The sequence below is a fragment of the Hyaena hyaena genome, unplaced genomic scaffold (genome assembly GCF_003009895.1).
Source record: "Hyaena hyaena isolate Hyena2069 unplaced genomic scaffold, ASM300989v1 scaffold_404, whole genome shotgun sequence".
Taxonomy (NCBI): Eukaryota; Metazoa; Chordata; class Mammalia; order Carnivora; family Hyaenidae; genus Hyaena; species Hyaena hyaena.
The window spans coordinates 736,434-759,008 of NW_024081036.1; the positions used below are offsets into that span (position 1 = coordinate 736,434).

The 22,575-nt window shown below is 43.3% G+C and overlaps 1 long non-coding RNA gene across 1 annotated transcript in view; it reads right to left on the minus strand.

Annotated features, from left to right (window-relative positions):
* Positions 1-22,575, minus strand: part of LOC120245077 — a 112,625-nt gene that overhangs the window by 84,443 nt on the left and 5,607 nt on the right. The window contains exon 2 of the long non-coding RNA XR_005531702.1: positions 14,025-14,210. This is a non-coding gene — a long non-coding RNA (uncharacterized LOC120245077). The remainder of the gene's footprint in view (positions 1-14,024; positions 14,211-22,575) is intronic.

Below are 22,575 nucleotides of genomic sequence, written 5' to 3' on the forward strand. Positions count from 1 at the left end.
TAAGTGGCTGCTGGGGATCTGGGGGATGTGGGGGGGGGGATAAATAAGGAGAGCACAGGAGATGCTATGGCTGTGACACTGCTTCCTATATCACAGCAATAGACACATGACATTTACACATTCCTCAAGACCCACAGAATGTACAACACAGAGTGAATCTCCATGTGAAGGACAGACTTGAGTTCATGATAATGTATCCATGTTGGTTCATCAGTGTAACAAATGGACCACACTAGGGGAAGGTGAGCCGAGAAGAGTATCTGGGAAATCTCTGTACTATTTGTTCAATTTTTCTGTAAACCTAAAGTTGTTCTAAAGATTAATGCTAATTTAAAATAAAATAATTCAAAAGGAAAGGCCAGTTTTAGCACCCAATTGTAGCACCAATTCTGACAGTTAACAATAACTAATAACAATAACAATTCAATAAAAACTATTTGATGTTTTATAGACATAGTGGCCCTTAATCTTTACAACAATCTGTTATTGTTCCCATTTTGCAGATGATAAAACTGAGGCAAGAAACTTGAACTGTTTGCCTGAATTCACAAAGTTTCTTACTGGCTGGCCCAAATCTGTTTGACCCCAGCACCTAGGTCTTAGCCACAACAATCTTCTCATTGCCTTTCCCTGGAGGATGCCACACAAATCCTTGTGAAAGTACGGAACAATCAGCCCTTCTTTGGGAGGGATGGGGGACCATGGGGGATAAAAGCCTTCAGTTCTTACTGTGTTAGAGACACTAATATTATTTAGATCATGGAAGACGGGATTGCTGGCGAGGCAGTTGGAGTCCACACCCATCATCCTCCAGGATAAAACAGCTCAGGCCTAAGCTGAACATTTACAGGGAATTAGAAAGCAATGACTCTTCGATACTGAATTCGTTACAGTCATTGTTATCTGGGAAAAGAGAGAAAAGGCTTTCCTAAAATAATAATTTATAAGCAATAACTGCTTTAAATAAATGACTGCACAAATTTACCAACTCGAAGCTAATCTTTATATCATAAAGCCCTGACATCCTCAGGGTCACTGGTCTTCCCAGGGCCGTCTGCCCTGGTACCCACTTGCATGTAACAAATCAGCCCCAAGTAATTCCCATTCCGGCAGACTCGCCAATCCAAACAAAACGTAAGACACTAAACACCTCCTCTGGTACAGAACGATTCCACTGCACAATGACATGTGTTCCCAGGTACCAGATGCATAGGTACCCAGGTGATCTCTCACTGCAAAGGGGCTAAAGTTACTTTGCTTCCCAATTGTAGAAGACAAATTATGACTTAATCTAAAGTGGCAATTTAACCTATATCTAAACCTCAACACACTGTGTAAACTGCTATTTGGTATCATTCAAAATTAGAATTGTTTCCCCTAGAATTTCCCCAATAATATTTAATAGTGTGAGTTAGGTTGTATCTTATTTATGTAAGTAGACTTATATTAAGCACAGCAATAAACCTAATTAAAATTACTCGTTAAACTGAGCATGGATTAAAGCATCAGAGAATGTCTTTTCATATACCATCTTTTTATACCAACCATCATATCAAAATAGGAATTCGTTACAAACTGTCATTAAACACATCTGATAAATTAGTAAGAGATCGTCAGAATACAGAGCTCACTGCTTTTGGGATGCAGGATCCTGTCAACCAAAGCCTTCTCAAATGTTTTCCTACTCTGAAATACCTTAGGTAGGTTCTCAACAGTGTTTGTATGATTTAGGCCTTGGCCCTGGGAGGCTGACTTCGCTCTGCAAATGTGATGGCGTCCATATTTACACCAAGCGGATGCTCTATGGCAAAGCAAGTCAGTGGCGTTTCATGGGTCCAGTTCAGTTCACTCCTTAAATGAAAAACATGAGAGCTGTGCTCGGGCTTAAAGTACCAGCCATGCTGACAAGCAGGTTTCCACATTGCCAAGTTTAACTGTGTGGAAATGGACTTGAAAACATGGTATCTTTGGCTCAGTCAGTTAAATGTCTGAGTTCGGCTCAGGGCATGATCTCACGGTTCGTGGGTTCGAGCCCCGCATTGGGCTCTGTGCTGACTGGCAGCTCAGAGCCTGGAGCCTGTTTCAGATTCTGTGTCTCCCTCTCTCTCTGACCCTCCTCTGCTCATGCTGTCTCTCTCTCTCTCTCTCTCTCGGAAATAAATAAAAAACATTTAAAATTTTTTTAAAAATACAGTATCTTTGAAACATTGCAATTTTGAGTTGGACAGGAAAGAATTATGCTCTTAAAAAGTGTTTTGGAATCCTCAAATTCATAGGGGGAAAACTGAAGTTAAAATACCTTTGTAAACAGACGTGAAAAGACTTTGTGAAGCACTACAGCATTTTGATGCTATTTAAACAATCATCTCTATCTCAACGTCTAAAAGAATGTCACACATTAGGAACTGTTTTTTCATCCTTAGTTTAAGATTGAGAATTAAACCACATAATGAAACAAGAAACATTCTGAAGGAGAATTTAGAAGCCATGCTGATTTATGCGGGAAATGAAAGTTATATCACAATTGATACACCTGCACTCATAACCATGCAGACATGGATGTACTTATTACATTTCTTATAGAAATTATACCACTTAATTTCCTTCTTCAGAGTCTTCTCTTAATTTGGGACATATATTTCTTCCTAAAACAGTAGCAAATCACTTGAAAATACACCTGAATTACACTAATACTCCAGAACATTTGAGGATTGTGGTATCCTGAGTGGAGACACTGTCGGTATGCAGTGCCCTCTGCTGGCCGGTTTATTAAACACTGCAGTAAGTTTCCAGAGGAGTCTGAAGGCTACTTAATCCGCAAAGCAAACACAAAATACTAAGACTTTTTTCAATTAGAGATATTATTCCAGATAGTCACTATTGACTGCTATCATGCCTTCATTAGACAAATGTTTTCCTTTGCCAAACCATTGGAAAGCTGCCTTGCACAAAGCAATATCCATGGCAAAAAATGAGTGAACATATTTAAAGAATTAGATTTCTTATGCTTGCCTCAAGTCCCAGATCAAAAGTTACCCCATCTGTAACCTCCTTCTCACTTTATTCGTCCTTTCTCGATGTCCCCACAGCCTCTCCATGGTCTTGCTATGGGCCATGTGCATTGCAATCTTTCAGCTTGTACATTCTCCACTGGAACACGTCCCATGTGACGGATGGACCTTAAATGGGCTGCCTGTGGCCACCATTTTCCAACATATATACATATCAGATCGCTACACTGTGCACATGAAACTAATATAGGTCAATGACATTGCAATAAAAGTCAATAATAAGTACAAAGATTTGAACGTGGCAAATTAAAAAAAAAAGTGCTAGCTGAAAAGGAATAATTCTTGAGAGAGAGAAAAACACATTAAAAATAAATACCATTTTTAAATACACATTGTTGAGACTCACACCATGCGAGGTGCTTGAAGAATGCTGGGAAGACAGAAAGATGAACCACATCCTGGTTGATGGCAATTTAAATAATACGCCAGGAGGTCTTTCAAGGAAGAAACAAAACCTAGACAGTACAAAGATGAAATTGTGTGATTTGACTACATAAAATAGCAAGTTTTCACTGTGCAAAACAATATTACATAAATGTCAAAACACAAGTGACAACCTGGGAATGTTTTTGCAACATATATAAAAGGGTAAAGTCCTTACTATTTAAAAAGTGTTTATGCAAATCGGTAAGAAAAATACCAGCCACCTAATTAGACACACATGGGCAATCTTCAGACAGAAAGGAAATGCAGATTGTCTTTAAGCCTTTGTAAATATGCTCAACCTCACTAATGATTAATGAAATGCAAATAAAATATACAACTATCAAATTTATAAAAATGAAAATATTTTGTAATCTGTGTATTAAAGTAGGTCTGAGCAGACAGCCCCTCTAAATATATTGTTGGCAAGAAAATAAACTATAACTTTGATGGAAGATAGTTTGGCAATATTTACCATCATCAAACTTACAAATATACCCACACTTATCTAGTCATTTATCCTACACATCTCCACAAAGATCTTCATGGCATCGTAAGTTGTAATAACAAAAAAAAACTGGAAACCTCTATGTCCATCAGAGGAGGCTAAATAAATAAATCTTAGAACAGATTACCAATATTTGGACAGGGGCAGGGGGCAGAATTACTTACACCAATATGGAGAGATCTTTGAGACACATCTCATTGGGAAAATGTTCAGAATAGAGCATACCATATACTCCCATTTTGTGTTTAAAAAACAGATGCAGGGGTGCCTGGGTGGCTCAGTCGGTTGGATGGCTGACTTCGGCTCAGGTCATGATCTCAAAGGTTCCTGGGTTTGAGCCCCGCGTCAGGCTCTGTGCTGACAGCTCAGAGCCTGGAGCCTGCTCCGGATTCTGTGTCTCCCTCTCTCTCTGCTCCTCCCCCATTAATGCCCTGTCTCTCTCTCAAAAATAAATAAGTGTTAAAAAAAAAAATAAGTCAAAAATAATAATAATAAACAGGTGCACATGCTTGTTTTTCATGAGCACGGCCTGGAAGGGAGTGTGGGAGTCCCTCTGGCCAGCAGGGCTGGGAGCCCAGAGAGGGGGGTCGGGACCCTGCACGCTACAAACACTCCGGGGCACTGCCTGGGAACTCTTTCCTGTGTTCTTCTATTACTCTTCCAAAAACTAAATTTCCACGACTATATTTTAGAAGGTTTTTTTAAACCACTCCCAGCAATTCCGCATCTCCAACACGAACTGCGTGTACAAGGGAACCATGAGGTCCCTGTGCCATGACTTCTAGTGTATGAAATGCAGGCAACGGGTCAAGGCCGGGGAGCCAGTGAAGACCACCGCAGCCCCCAGAGAAGGGCCTCTGAGGACGGGAGGGGGGAGCCCAGGCAGCCTGCTCAGCCCCTCACAGCCCATCTGGGAAGGGCATCGCTGGGAGAAGTGCTGGCCGGGGAAGCAGGGAGCCCCCGGGGTGGTGAGGAGGTGGGGGGCGGGAGGGGGGGTCTCTGAATCTTGTACAGAAAACTCCGCTGCTCCAGGCCTGCATTACCACCCTCAACAAACCCCTGGTTCTGGAGGACAAGGGGTGTGTGGCCCCAGGACAGCTGCAGCAACACAGCGTGGGGGCTGAGGCGACCCTGCAGGGCCCAGCACAGCCCTGGGTGATGCTGAGAAGCGGCCTCGAGGTGATGGAGGCCTTTGACCAGCAGCCTCTGAGTTCTTCCTAAGAGTGTCTCTATTTGGGCAAAACACAAATTCAATGGGCTGCAAAGTTTAAGTGATCTAGACGTGATTTGTAAACCACATAAAAGCAGCAAACAGTGCTGACATTATAGGAATAAATATGCATGACGGTCAGGAGCTCTTCAAGTCTCTTCCAACTTTTTGACTGTGGATTCCCTACAATTTTTTCAGTTTGTTCCTACAGTCTATGGACATTCACGTTGTACTCAATATTATGCACACTATGAAACAGATACAATGCAGAGTGTTAAAAGTTTAGGAGGAAGTATAAAGACAAACAGCAGCCTTACTATCTGCATGCTCACCGTTTAGAAGCCATATACAGAAGTTATAAATGGTCCTTCCCACACCTGCGGCATCCACATACCATCAGTGGGTTGGGGGTACGTACAGAGACCACCAACTTCAGTGAAGTTTTTAAGGAAACCTCACAGTTTTGTAAAATGAATCAACGTGAAATACGAAATAATTCCTCTTTCGTGTCATTAGGAAGGATGGTATCCGGCCCAGCAGACTGCCTGATTCACAGAAAGCTGTTTCGTCGACTTCTAGGAAAATCAGCATCCCTGTCCCTCTGGAAAGACAGGGACTTTTTGGTGACTATCAGCTAGTTCTAGACATCTTAGCTGGATCATGAATCCAGAAGTCGTGAAGAAATTCTTACTGGAAATTCCTTAGAAGGCTGGAGAGATGCTAAATTGAGGGCCTTTCAGAGTCAAAAACTACAAGTTTGAGTTACATAAATTTAGGAAATCACAGAAAATAGATTCCTAATCCTCTCTTTGATTGACCTGGCTCTGGAAAGTATTTCTTCACGTTCTGTGGCAGCATTCTTATGTGGTTTGTAAATATTCCCAATAAGACCTCATTGATTTCTTTCCCTGAGTAGCGGGGAAAGTCATCTAGGATGGGGAAAGAGTCGAGCTCTCAGTGGCCAAGGTATTTGCACACCACAGTCTGGTCTCTGTGATAAATCCTAGTATTATATTCTCCACAGTAAAAACTGTGATCAGTCAGTCGAAGGTGACAGATTCCTCCCAGCCCAGAAATTAATATATCCTTAAACCACCCGATATCACAGAATCATCTGTACTGGTTTTACCGGTAACATGAAGAAAAGTTTTTGCTTCGGTGAAAATTTATGTGAGTAACTTTCCCATCAGTAGACAATATATTCTGGTGTTTTAAAGAAATGCAGTTTCGTAGCCCATTTCTTCACAAGAAATATTGTAAACAAAAACAGCCAATGGCAATGATCTCATCTAACTCACAATTTTCACTATTTCCTTCACCAGATCAAATTCAACAGTCATGTTGTTGACCACTAACTCTTCTCTTTGAATTAGGACCCTGCTCTGGGTGGAGTCCCTTGCTTTTATATCGACATCAAAATGCTTGGTCTGCTGCCTTAAAAACACTATTCCTGTTGACACTATTCCGTCATATCTCACAAAGTGAATGTGAGTTGAACAAGCAAAAACCCTTGCATTAGGACTAGAAGGTATTCATCCAAAGGATACCAGAGTGCTGATTGGAAGGGACACATGCACCCCAATGTTTATAGCAGCTCTAGCAGCCAAAGTATGGAAAGAGCCCAATGACCATCAGCTGATGAATGGATAAGGAAAATGTGCTGTACACACAGACAGACACACACACACACACACACACACACACACACACACACAGGAATATTACGCAGTCATCAAAAAGAATGAAATATTGCCATCTGCAGCAACATGGATGGAACTACAGTGGATTATCCAAAGCGAAATAAGTCAGTCAGAGAAAGACAAATATCAGATGATTTCACTTATATGTGAAATTTAAGATACACAATAGATGAACATAAGTGAAGGGAAACAAAAATAATATAAAAGCAGAGATGAAGACAAACCATTATAGACTCTGAAATACAGAGAACAAACTGAGAGTTACTGGTTAGTGTTGAGTGGGGGGATGGGCTAAATGGGGGATGGGCATTAAGGAGGTCACTTGCTGGAAAGAGCACTGGATGGTATATGTAAGTGATGAATCACTAAATTCTATTCCTGAAACTATTATTACATTACATGTTAACTAACTTGGATTTAAATTTTAAAAACAAATAAGTAATAATAAAAATTTAAATTTAAAAAAAGCTTTAGCATTATGTATTTTCAGGAAAAAGAAAACAAAAGAACAAAAATTATCTGGTGCCCTCCCTTTGTCTCCATTTATGAAACACTTATGTCAAGAGCTGCTCCATAGTTGGCACTTCGGGTCAAGGGTTTTGCCCCAGACGTAAGGCATACATCTACAAACACGCACACAGAACAGTCCTCAATATGCTATGGTGTTGGCCCCTGGCGTTGGACAATGGCCTGAATGTCCGATAATGGACTCTTGCCAATAGCTCGGCCATCTCATCAATAATGGAACATCCCCAATAACTTGATGATCCCATTCCTCGGATACAGCATGTCAATTTTTTACAGTAGATGTTACAAGCAACATGGTGATCAAATGTATAATCGGTATCCAGTTTTCTTTAAGGAAGTCACCTTTTCATGATCTCTCTGTCACTTTGGTCACTTCTCTACTATTAGACCGTTTTTAAAACTGAAGATCTTTAATTTGTAGTTATTCCAAAAATCTTCAGTAAGTTTACAGAAAAGGTGATGGTGCTTTGTTTTAAAAGGACTCAAAGCTTTGGGGTGCCCGAGTGGCTCAGTGGGTTAGGCGTCTGACTTTGGCTCAGGTCATGATCTCACCATTCATGAGTGCGAGCCCCGCGTCCAGCTTTGTGCTGACATCATGGAGCCCACGAGAGCCTGCTATAGCCCACGGGATCTCATTTCAGGTCCTCTGTCTCCCTCTCTCTCTGCCCCTCCCCTTCACCACTCATGTTTGCATGCTCTCCTTCTCAAAAATAAATATTTTTTAAAAACAAATAAAAGGACTCAAATTTTGATGGGTGATGCCACCCACCACTGTTATTTACGTTTATGTCTTATCATATTTCTTAGGTGACATGATGATCTTACTTACCTTTATAACACATAAATGTTTACCACAATACAGTGTAGCTAGCAGATCTCAATAAAAATTAAAATGGAGCACCTGGGTGGCTCAATTGTTGAGCATCTGACTTCGACTCAGGACATAATCTCTTGGTTCACAAGTTCAAGCCCCGCATCAGGCTCTGTGCTGACAGCTCAGAGCCTGGAGCTTGCTTCGGACTCTGTGTCTCCCTCTCTCTACCCCTCCACTGCTCATGCTTGTCTTTCTCTCAAAAGTAAATAAACATTTAAAAAAAATTTAATGATGATTAAACCAATAAATTGATTAGTTATGATTGCAAATTAATTAGGCATTGCAAAAAATCATTCTCAGTATTGAGAAAAGTGAAAGTAAGTAACTAATGAGAGGTCTCCTGGCGCGAAAGAAGGCACTGTGCACATAATTATGATTTATGGACTCATTCACCCATTCCTGACGTAAGACATGGACTGAGTACCTCCACTCCTGATCCACCACTTACTGGCTGTGAGTTTGGGTGGATCATACCTCATTTGGGCCCATCTTATTCTCTCCACCAGGAGAGAAAATGCCTAGAGAAAACCTAAATGAAAAAAGCTAAAACTCAAGGGAGAGTCAGTGCCAAAAATGCAAAAGATAAAATAATTTTCATGAGTATTATGCAGGTATAGGACTTTATTTTCTGATACACTGTAGCATTTGCCAGCAACTAAGCTTGACTCAATCCTTAACTTACACCTTGCCGTCCTTGAACAATAAAACTCATTTCCTCCTTAGCCCCATATCTCTGGGGCAGGTTCCTCCTGAATCCTCTTTAAAATTATCTTGGAGGTACCAAGGGCTATAAGTTTCAGTCACTGCCAAAAGCAGATGTTCTTCTTATACCTAGTGCCTGCTTCATCTGACCCATCATTTTGACCCCCAACAATAGCCAAAACAGTTGCATACATTTACTGAGGATGTACTATGTGAATGGAGCATTAAAAGCTAATTGTCAGAGTAATCCTATAACCTTGGCACTTTCATTGTCCCTATTGTAGGGATGAGGAAACTGAGGCTCAGTGAGGTTGGGTAGTTCATTCCAAGTCTTATAACCAGCACACTGCAGCATGAGAATCTGAAACCAAATCTATCTGGTTCCAGAGTTTGAAATGCTACCCATTCACTTATATTTCCAGTGGTCCCATATATAATACATACGCATTCTCTCTCCCTTACTGCCTTCTATTACTACGGACCTTATACTTCAAGATCCGGGGTCCTGAATATCTATAGTTAGAATCTTCACCAAGATTGATCCCTTAATTAGTAATAACCTCTTTTTCATCCAGAGGCCTATTCCAAAAATAATAGAGTTTATGGACAACAGCTTTTTTCCTCTTTTTCTCTCTCTACATATTAACATCTTAAATATCAATGATGATTGCATATTAAGATGAAGACAAGAATAGACACAAAGTGCCCCAAAAATGCTGCCTGGGGTGAAATGCACAAGCTGAATGATGATTCGTAAATAAGAAAGCAACATTAAATAGGTTTAATAAAATGTTGATGAGCTCTCTTTCTCCAAAGGTTAATAACCAGTGCTAATAACACTTCCAAGTTGATATTTCACTGGAACCTCTAACTTGTAAACATGAAACTTACTTCCCAAACTCTGATTCAGTTCATCAACCAGAATCCAGCACTCTTTAAATTAGTGCTGCCTTGTTGCCATGAATGGCAATAAAAAACCTTTACATTAATCATGAACATAAGCTGATGAGGGAATGAATTCCTCCTAATTCATCTTGCTCACAAAAGATGATCTCCTCATGAGAATTATAATTCTATAGAATTATTAGCTGTATTTTTTTTTAAAGAGAACATCGACTTCTCCTTCAGGACATTTGGGTCTTTGGTATTGAAGAAAGAATGAGATTAATCCTATATTAATCCTGAGAGCTGTAATCCTCTCTTTATTTTCAAATCCCTATCAGCGCAGTCGTGAGCAGCATTTAAACAATCATGCTCTCTTCCCTTTGCCAGTGTTTTATGTGCCACAGAGATTTTCCAAAGGACTCCTAGCACCTTGGGATCGCACTCACCCAGAACCTGGAGTCTGCGGAATCAGTCCAAAAAGAGAGAAAAGTGGATTTCCGAGTGGCTCCCAGGTCTGATCTTCATAAGTTACTGCCAGATAACCTCTGGCATCATGCGGTGGCCTGGGAGTCCCCCGCCAGTGGCCGCTGCCAGCGATGGCTCTCAGCAGCAGCCTCCGCTCCCTCCAGAGCAGGAAATTCCGACTTGGTTTGTCAACCGTAACTGCCTACAGGCATTTGCTGGAGGTGGAGTGTCTCAAAAGTGCACTAACAGAACCAGAACTGGCAGGGGCCTCCCCTCTGTAATTGAATCTGAGCACGTGGGAAGTCACCGCTTTGACTCTGGGCTGCAGGCAGGCTTGACCTTCTCCTTCATTCAGGCCCGTCACTGAATCAGAGCTTGTAATTATAACTGGAGTCGTGCCAAAGCCCACGTGTCTCTTACAATCGCGAAGTAGATTCCTTTTCATCAACAGGACCTCTCACCAAACTGATGGTCCATCACTGTCACCAACTTTTATGATATTATAATTATCAATAAAAAATGGTTTCAGAGAACCTTTTCTATGTAGGGTGCTATTCGAAAGTTTGCCAAAGACCAAAGTTCAGCAAACCTTGTGTGAGTCTCAGGGCAATTCTCAGTCGGGCACATATACCCAGACACCTCCCACAGGATCCCTGCAGGGAGAAAGGAGAATCATTTCGTTCTACACCATTTAGACAACATTTCACTAAAAATTCTCTTTTTACTCAAAGCAATCTACACATTCAATACAATCCCAATCAAAATTGCACCGGCATTCTTCTCAATGCTAGAACAAACAACCCCCTAAAAATTGTATGGAACCACAAAAGACCTCAAAAAATCCAAGTTATGTTGAAAAAGAAAACCAAAGTGGGAGGCATCACAATTCCAGACTTTAGCCTCTACGACAAAGCTGTGATCATCAAGACAGTGTGGTACTGGCAAAGGAACAGACACGCAGACCAAAGGAACAGAATAGAGAACCCAGAATTGGACCCACAAATGTATGACCAAATAATCTTTGACAAAGCAGAAAAGAATATCCAATGGAAAAAAGATACTCTCTTTAGCAAATGGCGCTGGGAGAATGGGACAGCAACGTGCAGAAGAATGAAACTGTACCACTTTCTTACACCATACACAAAAATAAACTCACAATGGATGAACGACCTAAATGTGAGACAGGAAACCATCAAAACCCTGGAGGAGAAAACAGACAACAACCTCTTTGACCTTGGCCGCAGAAACGTCTTACTTGACATGTCTTTGGAGGCAAGGGAAATAAAAGCAAAGATGAACTATTGGGACCTCATCAGGAGGAAAATCACCTGTACAGCCAAGGAAACACTCAGCAAAACTGAAAGGCAACCAATGGAATAGGAGAAAATATTTGCAAATGACATACCAGATAAAGGTTAGTATCCAAAGTTTATAAAGAACTTACCAAACTCAACACCTGAAAAAAATAATAATAATCCAGTGAGGAAATGGGCACAAGACATGAATAGATACTTTTCCAAAGAATACACCCAGGTGGCCAACAGACACAAGAAAAGATGCTCACCATCAGGAAAACTGAGGTATGATCCCACACCAGTCAGAGTGGCTAAAATTAACTCAGGAAACAACAGGTGTTGGTAAGGATGTGGAGAAATGGGAACCCTCTTGCACTGCTGGTGGGAATGCAAACTGGTGCAGCTCCTCTGGAAAACAATGTGGAGGTTCCTAAAAAATTAAAAATAGAACTCCCCTATGACCCAGCAATAGCACTGTTAGGGATTTATCCAAAGGATACAGAAGTGCTGATGCACAGGGGCACATGTACCCCAGTGTTTATAGCAACGCTATAGCCAATAATAACCAAATTACGGAAAGGGCCCAAATGTCCATTAATTGAGGAATAATGAATGTGGGTTCTGTATACAATGGAATACTACTTGGCACTGAGAAAGAATGAAATCTTGCCTTTGCAACAACATGGATGGAACTGGAGGGTATTAAGCTAAGTGAAATAAGTCAGTCAGAGGAAGACAGGTATTATATATTTTCACTCATATGTGGAATTTGTGAAACTGAACAGAAGTTTACGGGGAAAAGGGAAGGGGAAAAATGCTTACAAACAGAGAGGGAAGGAGGCAAACCATAAGAGACTCTTTAATACAGAGAACGAACGGAAGGTTGCTGGGAGGTTGCAGGGGGCGGGGAAAATGGGTGCCCTGCACTGAGGACGCACTTGTTGGGACGAGCACTGGGTGTTGTCTGTAAGCCATGACTCACAGGAATCTACTCCCGAAGCCAAGAGCCCACTGTACACACTGTATGTTAGCCAACTTGACAATAAATTATATTTAAAAATAATAATAATAAAATAAGATGGAAACAAGCTAAAAAATTCTTTTAAAAAAAAGTTTATTTATTTACCTTAGAGAGAGCAAGAGAGTGAGCGGGGGAAGAGCAAAGAGAAAGAGAGAGAGAGAATCCTAACCGGCTCCACACTGCTAGCTAGGAACCCAATGCAGGGCTCAAACTCACAACCTGTGGGATCGTGAACTGAGGTGAAATCAGGAGTCATATGCTCAACTGATTGAGCCATCCAGGCATCCCTAAAAATTATCTTTTTGATTTGGAGAGAGAGAGAGAGTGCACATGACCGGGGAAGGGGCAGAGAAAAAGAGAGAGAATCCAAAGCAGGCTCTGCCTTCCAGTGAGGAGCCCGATTTGGGGCTTGAACCCACAAACTGGGAGATCATGACCTGAGCCAAAACCAGAAGTCAGATGCTTAATCAACTGAGCCACCCAGGTGCCCCCTCAATAAAAATTCTTAAGGAAAATTGGAGAAAATGTCTCAATCTGTAAAACAGATTTTACAAATAAATTATCTATGCACATCGTATGTACACTATTGTATACATACAAAATCCTAGTTATCAATCTCCATTGTTTCACTTTACTCTGACTCTTATAAAGAACAGAGCGTCCTTCTCTGAGCTACCGGGGAACAATGAACGATGAAGTGCTTCTGCCTGGTCGGAGAGCTTTCAGGGAAGCAGGCTTCCACAGCGTGTCCAGGAGCAAATGTCAGCTATCAGCGGCATTCCGTGCCCACCGCAGCCAGGACACCTTCACCCTCTCCCTGTCCACACCCGAAATAAACAATAGTACGTGTGCACCTAGGTGCTTGATCACTTACAAAAGCTCTACCTCTTGCCCGCTGAGGGTCCAACCCAGTGTCTTCACAAGTTCTCGCTGAATGTATATGTAGTACTTTTGAGCTGTACCTGAGGAAAACTGGACTGAGCCGCCTGAGCCACTCTGAGGACGCCCTTCCTGGGGAACCTGGAATCCCTCCTTGGCCTGCTGACCCCCACTGTTGGAGCCTCAAGGGCAGCATGCTGAGAGTCCCCATGTATGGGGAGCCTGCCTGCCTGGCAATTAGCCCAGGTCACTCCCGACTGGGGAGAGGAGGGGGTGAGGCCGGACCCTCATGGGGCTCGCTTGAGTGGGGCCTCCCTCTGCTGGTTCTTGACTTGGGATCTGGAATTGGCATCGTTGGTGACTGCGTGTCTAGAGAGGCACAGCGGCCAGCCAGTGACGTCCTCCCAACCCGATCCTAATTCTTCCCCTTCCTTATCTACTTCCTACACCGTGTGCCACTGACCTCGACAGACCAGCCATTTGCTGCCTCCCCTTGCTGCTTACCACCCAGCTCGGCAGCCTCCCTCATCCGTGGAAAGGGCTTGATGCCACACGCCGTCCTGTTGGCCAGAGAAGCAGAAAAGGCAGGAGGGGCTCATCTCAGAGCTGCAGGTGGGTTCCCGCTCCGTCACCCACTGGGCTGGTACGTCTGGAAAGACAAAGCAGTTGGGTGTTTCCTTCTGGATGGTTGCTTGTTTGTGTTCTAAGTAAACCTCATACTATCGGAAGTCATGTGATTATCGGGTCTTTAATTAAGAATGGATGGGCGTCATTCGCCAAGGGGATGCTCCTAATAATACTTTGCGTTTTAACACTGATGATTGTTTAGAACAGAGGTTCTCAGTCTTGGCTGTAGGACAGAGTCACCTAGGGAGTGTTTAAAACTCCTGAGTCCTTGGCCACATGCCAGATCAATTAAGTCCAAATCACTGAAGGTGAGGCTCAGGCAGGAAAAGGTTTTAAAGCTCCTTGGTGATCTCAACACGCAGCCGAAGTTAAGAACCACTAGTTTAGAAGAACCTTCCTTTATATATATGCAAAACATACACATAAAAATTATAATAATGATAATAACTAGTACCCTTTATTAAGAGTTTGCTCTGCCAGAAGCATTAGGTAAAAGTTAAGTATGACTGGAGCGCCTGGGTGCCTCAGTTGGTTAAGCGTCCAACTTCAGCCAGGTCATGATCTCACGGTTTATGAGTCTGAGTCCTGTGTCAGGCTCTGTGTTGACAGAGCAGAGCCTGGAGTCTGCTTCAGATTCTGTCTCTCTCTCTCTCTCTCTGCCCCGCCTCTGCTCATTCTCTCTCTGCCCCGCCTCTGCTCATTCCCTCTCTCTCTCTCTCTCAAAAATAAACATAAAAAAAAATTTTGAAAAGTTAAGCATGACTATTCAATCAAAATGAAGTAAAATATATGTATTAGAAAAACTGATGGCATTTCACGTTTGTAAATACCTATACACTGACATACTTCAATGCACATAGAAGACATTTGGAAGGATAAACATCAGACTTCTAAAAATGATCCCATGTGGGGTACAGAATGACATAAGAATTGTCTTTATGTTTTTTACAATTCTTCACCTTTAAAATTATTACAAGGAATATGTTTAAAATATTTACAAGGTGTGTTAAAATATTACAAGGTGTGTTTTGAAATTTAGACATGCAAAATCAGTAAGGAGAATTTCTTTGCAATTAAGGACTTTGAGCTACAAGTTAGGACTCGGAGTTTGCAAACAAAGGCTTACCCAGTGACCCAATGTGGATGAGTAGTAAAGGATACTATTGTAGGAGTAAAGGATAACTGCCTGATGGCTTGGAAGAGCCAGACTCTGGCAGACCACGGGATCTGGACGGCAGAGAAATCACTTATTAAAGGCCACCAAATCTACCAATTGAGAATGCACAAGAGTAATTATTTATGGATATATAGAGAACTAACTGAAGTTAAAGGTCCAAATATTAATCTGTAGAAAATTTTGACTCCAGAAAATTTTGACTCCAGAGGGAAGGAAAATAAATAGGACTAGATAAGAGACCAAGCAGCACCGAGATGCAAGATTTCAACATCACTGCATGGCTGGTGGGAAGTCCAAGGACCCTGGCAGATTCCAGAATTCCAGAACTTGTGAGGCAGGTGATGGGAGCAAGATTTTTCACCCACAGTTAACGTCCATCAGATGGGAGACGGGAAAATACCAAGACTCTCCTGAGAGCCAGCACTCAGCAGGTGGGGGTACAGGAAGCTCTCGTCTGGACACAGGACCCCAGCTATGGGACAAGCTTGGAGGCTCAGAGAAGAAGCATGAATAGAATAAAGTTCCCCTTCTTTTTAAATTATAATGTACTTTGTAACAAAAGCTGCATTTATGTGAGGGATACAACCTGACGATTGGATATACAGATATGCAGTGAAATGATTACAACAGTCAAACTAATTAACGTACCCTTCTCCTCACAGTTACCTATTTTTGAGAGAGAGAGTGTGTGTGTTTGTGTGCGTGTGTGTGTAGAGCACTTGAGATCTACTCTCTCTGTAAGTTTCCAGTACACAATATAGCATTATTAACTATATAGTCACCACGCTGGACATCTGTGAGAACATGGATGGACCCGAAGAATATTGTGCTAAGTGAAATAAGCCAGACACAGAAAGACAAATACTGCATGATCCCATCAACTTAAAAAGTTGAATCCACAGGGGCACTTGGGGGGCTCAGTTATGCATCTGCACTGCTGCCAGTGCAGAGCCTGACTGGGATTCTCTCTCTCTCTCTGCCACTCCTCCGCTCTCTTTCATTCTCTCAAAACAAATAAACTTAAAAACGAAGTTGGATTCACAGACAAGAGAGTGGAACGATGGTTACCAGGGCAGGGAGGTTGGGAAAATGGAAAGATGCTGGTGACCGGGTGCAAAGCTGCAGCACAACAGGGGCTCACTCTTCTTGCCCAGGGTTTGCAGAAGGCCTTAAGGGCGTGGGGTACTCACAGTACAGTCTGGCAGGATTTGGGGGAACAGAGAAGCCAGAAGCTCTAATGATGAAGGCAGAGCTACAAAACAGAAGGACCATAGGACCTTGGAACCATCCCCTAGAGACCCAGGCCTGACTGCCAGAAAGAAGACTCAAGCAACAAAGCAAGGAACCAAACCATCATGGTAGCTCTTTAAATCCTGAGTCTGCATGTGATCTAACATTTCCTGGCGTTCCCAAAAGCCAAGGCAGACGTCACTGATGTATTTCTTGCTTTCTGTAGCTCAGGACTACGGAAGTCTAGAAAGGGGTGAAGGGCGTTAGTGGAGCCAGCTCCCAAAGGCTTGGCCTGTTGAGACCAGAGACATGGGACAATAGAGCAGAGCACGGGACATGTTTCTCCGAGGGAAGTTCATGGTCGACCTGCTTCGGTGACACCTGGGATGCTGCTGAAAACACCAGCCCCTGGACTTCTTTCCGATCCTGCTGAGCCAGCATGTCCACGTCAATGGAGCGAGGCCAGAAACCTGAATGTTTCACAAGCACCTAGGTGGCTCTATCACCTTTCATTTGCATTGGCTGAATCGGTGGTAGCTAGAAAGAGTTGTAGTCACATAAGCCTGGGTGAGACGCGCCTCAGCGTCTTAGTGCTCACGTGACTCAGTCAAGTCACCTAACGTCCAAGTCTCAGGTCTAATGTCTTCATCACAGCCCCTGCATGGAGCCGTCCTCAGTAAACTCCATCCGTCACAGTGAGCCAGGGCACAAGTGGCCAGCACATGCACACGCCGCACCCATTCCCCCCATCTACTTGGACAGAACTCTATCCTCTACTCCTTCTGATTTCTAGAATACTCTAAAAACTCAAATGGCTTTTAAGGTCTCTGTAGTTTATATCATATATAAATATATATGCATGATTTAAATAAGTCATGCTAATGTAAAGATCCAACAGTCTTTTCTAGTAACAAGAACAAGCAAGACAAGAGTAAAGCAACAGAAAACACCCTATTTATTTAACTCACTTCAAAGAAATAGTTCCTTCTTTCTTCCTAAACTGTCTGAGTAATACTTGAGACCTTCAATAATAACTATACCATCTTCCACATCATATTCACAGATTGACAGTGCACTGATACGAAATCTGAATTTCAGTAATGAACCATTTACTTTCATTGGGGAGAAAAATCTAATTTGTCATTAAAGTATTTTTCTAAATATGTAGATTAAATAGCTTCTTGTTTCTAAGCATTTGAGGAAAAGTATATATGTGTGATACTGCAGAAATTTGTTATAAATTAATTATTTGAATATGCAAAAACTACAGCTAATTAGATTCATGAGAATTATGATAATCAAGATGTAGGAAATGTATACATTTTTTCTATGCATTGATCTGAGGGTATGAAGGCGTGCAGAGGGACAGCACGGGGAACTGGAAATTTGGCGTCAAGGTCCTCAAAGCCCTGACCTGGCTCACTTGGGACTGGACACAAATCACCCTCCCGCATCTGATGATTAATTTTGTGTCTCATCTTGTCTTAGCAATGGGGGCGCCCAAGAATGTGGTTAGACATTATTTCTGGGTCTGTCTGGGAGGGTGTTTGGGTAACGAGATTAGCACTGGAATCTGTAGACTCCATAAGGCAGATGGCTCTCCCTAATGTGGGTGGGCATGATCCCCTTCCGCTGAGGCCCTGAACAGAGCACAAAGGCTGAGGGAGGGAGATCCATCCTCTCTGAGATAGAACACTGGTCGCCTCCAGCCTTATGGCTCAAACTCAGCCCAGAACTAACCTGTCCATTGCCTCAGTCTCCAGCTTGACAATTCCTTCTAAGAAACTTATATCATAAATATGTTACTATACTATAACACACAACAATTTATTACAATAAATATACGCATATTACATATCTCCTATTGAAAAATATAAACATATATAGCCTACTGATTATGTTTCCCCAGAGACTGCAGCCAATATACCAAGCGTGTGTCCTAATCGATAAAATGATGAAATTGCACCTGTTGTTCTTCAAGATCCCTTTTATTTGCATATTCAGAGGGTTGTGCATATGACTGCTCCTGTGATTCAAAGTTCTTTGGAAAAAAGGGAACTGAAAGTTCAAGGCCTTAGTGAAAGCAGTTAGTAATTATGTGACTTTGAGGGGACCATCAGACTCTCCCATGCTTATTTTCCCAGTAAAGTGAGTCTATTCTTAACTAAACGCACGTGTATGCTTAGAGTTTGCCAGCAACATCCCCTTTTGGTAGGGAGAACTCCTTTGCATTTGCCTCTTTTGGGGACCTTTCCTTAAATTAGTTAAAGCCTACAGATTTTAAATATAGACTTGGCAAACTGCCCTTCATAATTGCACAGTGGTTTGAAAATAAGGACAAATGCCATGTTTAAAATTAACATTATGATTGAGTTTTAGCAATTTGTTTTAAAAGCACAGACGGATGACTTCTGCTTGGACCCCACTCTTCCGTTCTTCACAGCTACATGCTCTTAAAAAATAAACACCCACAGCTGCTCACTGACTTACGGAGTTGCTGAGGACTGGCTCCCAGCCTGGGTTGTTCCAGATGAACTATGACAAGACGCACTGTTCAGAGAGACGCGCCCTGGAAGGACCCAGGTGTATCAGAGATCCGTAGTCACTACACATGCCGTGTGTGCCGCCATTTTGCTTCACCATAACTCTTTCCTTCCCTTTTCAGCTAAGAATCCTTCTTTTCTTTCCTATTCGGCTTTTACTCAATCAATTATGAAGTGAGTGTCACGCACCAGGCACTGCGTGAGATACCTCGGTGAATAAAATAAAGCAAGACTTGTGCCCACTACATGCTAGTGGGGGAGAGACCGACAAGGAACATAATAAATAAGTAAATTAAGTAGCATACTACAAGGTGCGTGCTTCAGAGGAAGAAAAGGCAGAACGAGGTAAGAGGGGTCAGGAGTGCAGGGAGGGAGCTGGCTGGGTGGGGAAGGGATCCGGTGTGACCTACTGCCAGGTCTTCCTGGTCCATCAGGAAGTGACCAGTTTGGCCCAACCACACTAGCTGCAGCTGCTATCTGTTAGCATGTTCTTTTTAACTGTAAAGTATTATAAAAGTAAATATATCCATTATAGGGGCACCTGGATGGCTCTGTCGGTTAAGCTTCTGAACCCTGATTTTGGCTCTGTTCCTAATCTCACAGTTTGGTTCCTGAGTCAAAGCCCCACCTCGGGCTCTATGCTGACAGGGTAGAGCCTGTTTGCAATTCTCTCTCTCCCTCTCTCTCTCTATACCCCTCCCCCCTTGTTCACACTCTTTCTCTCTCTCAAAATAAATTTTAAATACATATATATATCCACTATAATAACCATCATCACCCGATTTAAATATTGGCACAAAAAATAACTAGAGGTCTCTCTTCCTCCTTCTCTCTCTTTCTCTCCCTCTCTTTAACACACACACCGCTCTGGTACATTCCCATTACCAGACTTCCACAATAGTATTTGATGTCACCTGTCACCACTGAGGAAGCAGAGTAAGTGTCTGTGAATGTTCTGTTTTCTATATTCAACATGGCTTGGAACTCTCACCTTCTCCCCCTCCCTTCTGAGGCCAACATCTCTGAGGTGAGTGGCCCGTCCGTGATCAAGTACGCAAAATCATCTTCAGATTATACCACACCAGTATTATGGGGAGGTTTTTACAGCCCCCCAAAGCCAAGTGGGGCTCCCTTTTATAACCTGCTCTTTCCTATAAGCTTTGATAGGACTTCAGCTCAATCTAGATAGATAGTTCAGAACTCGAAATATTTAGGATGTTTTTTTTTCAAACATGCAGGGAAAATGATCATTTTTCCATCCCTAAAATAACGATGATTTTTGCCTTAAGCATTGTGCTTCTCTTGCGTGATTTAGCCGATTTCTTCAATAATGTTTTACCTGCTAGGTTGGCCGCACCATCATTTTCTGGAAAACTTGACTGCCTGGCTTACATTTCAGCCATGTCCCCCTTGAACTTGCTGATTGCTCAGATCCCTGATTCCCCCAGCTTCTTTCCTTTGGGGTACATTTTCAACTTCAGAGACTTGAACGTTCCTCCCTTTCTGAAGCGGCCATAACCCGTTATATGTAACAGCATTAGCGCTGACATGAATAAAGAATTAGCCCCGAGGCTGGCAAAAGTCCCGGAGTTCCGAAATCCCCACTAATAAGACCGCCCTGCAGTTAAGCAGCTACAACAAACAGTAATGGCCTATCCACATCCATTATGCAGCAGGATGCCCGATGCTTTGTTGACTGGCAGAAAACAATTCCCATTTCATGAAACAATAAAAATTAAATTGAGTGTAAACTCTCCCAAGGTCACTGCCTCTAACCTTGTAACATCAGCAGTGAAGGCTGTACACCCCACTGTGTACCGTCTGATCCCGATTCCCATGCCGCGAGTGCAGCATCCCACGGGCGCTGCTGTCAGGAAAGGGCAGGAATGCTCCTTCTACCCTGGGGTCTGGCAGATGACTTTCCGACACCATTTGCTGCCTGCCCAGCCCACCGAGGGACAGGGCACATGCATGGGTCATCGTGGGCAGGCTCCATTCCTAGGGACATAAGAAGTGACTGCCCCAGTGCGGACTGAGCTCGGGGACCGCTCCCAGGTACCCATCCTCCTCCAGCTACCCAAGCACCTGCCGGGAGAATTCAGGGACACTCTGACAACTGATCATTTGATCGCCACCAGTTTCTCAAGCGTGAAGACCTTTGCAAATGCATGTAGTGTGGGGCAAACAGTGAGGCGATCCCAAGATGGAAAAGAAAGCTGAAAGGTGATCTAGCCCAACTCCCTTCTTTCCAGAATAAGGGCCTCCAAAATGCTCGCAGCTAAAAGGAGCAGAATTCTAAACGCACAGGGAGACGTTCTGATAAAATCAATTAGTACATTCGCTGGAACCCCTATCGAAATGAGAACATGCTTTTTTGTAAAAACATGCTGACAGCTCAGAGCCTGGAGCCTGCTTCGGATTCTGTGTCTCCCTCAATCTCTGCACCCCATGCTCTGTCTCTCTCTCTCTCAAAAATAAATAAATATTTAAAAAAATTTTTTAGGGGCGCCTGGGTGGCTTAGTCGGTTAAGCGTCCGACTTTCGCTTAGGTCATGATCTCGCGGTTCGTGGGTTCGAGCCCCGCGTCGGGCTCTGTGCTGACTGCCAGCTCAGAGCCTGGAGCCTGTTTCAGTCTGTGACTCCCTCTCTCTCTGACCCTCCCCTGCTCACGCTGTCTCTCTCTCCTGGAAATAAATAAAACATTTAAAAAAAAATTTTTTTTAAAAAGAATCGACTTGCCAAAACTGCCTCTCACCCTTGCTACAAAACAAGGTCTCTGCGCCCGGCACCGGCCATCAGCCACCCCAGCCTGCCCTCTTCACGCCCCTCACGGTTCCGCTCTGGCCCCTGGATGGCGCCCGTCTCCCCTGCTCTTGGGTGTTCATGCCCTTGGTCCCTTCCACACAGACCCCCCTGTATTTTATCACAGAAACAAAGAGGAACTTCGCTGTTCTCCCGGGGCCGCCCCTACAGACAGAGCTTCTGGTTAACAACAGCACACCCGCTGTTGAGAGAGAGGAATCAGGAGGCCACCTGCTGCTGGGGGCTGACAGGGGACAGACAGCGAGGCCCACCACGGCTGACCCCTCACCCCACTCCCATCCCCATCCTGTGCCCCTCCCGCCGCAGGGCCTCAGGCCCGCGCCGCCAAATCCTGAGACCTCCCTGGCTTGGAGGGAAGCCAAATGGAGTGAAAAGAGTGTGTTAATCTCTCGTGTGAGTGAAGGAGCTTAGGACATGCCCCTCACAGCACGCCACTTTGGGACAGCCATCATTCCCAGCCGAAGGCACTTACGGAATAGTGGATGCAGAGCAAGACTTTCTTGGGGCTGACCTTCTCTGCCTAAACACAGATCCCCCGAAAGGAACCTGGTTATCAAAACTCCCTTCCCTGGGGCGCCTGGGTGGTTCAGTCGGTTCAGTGATGGACTCTTGAT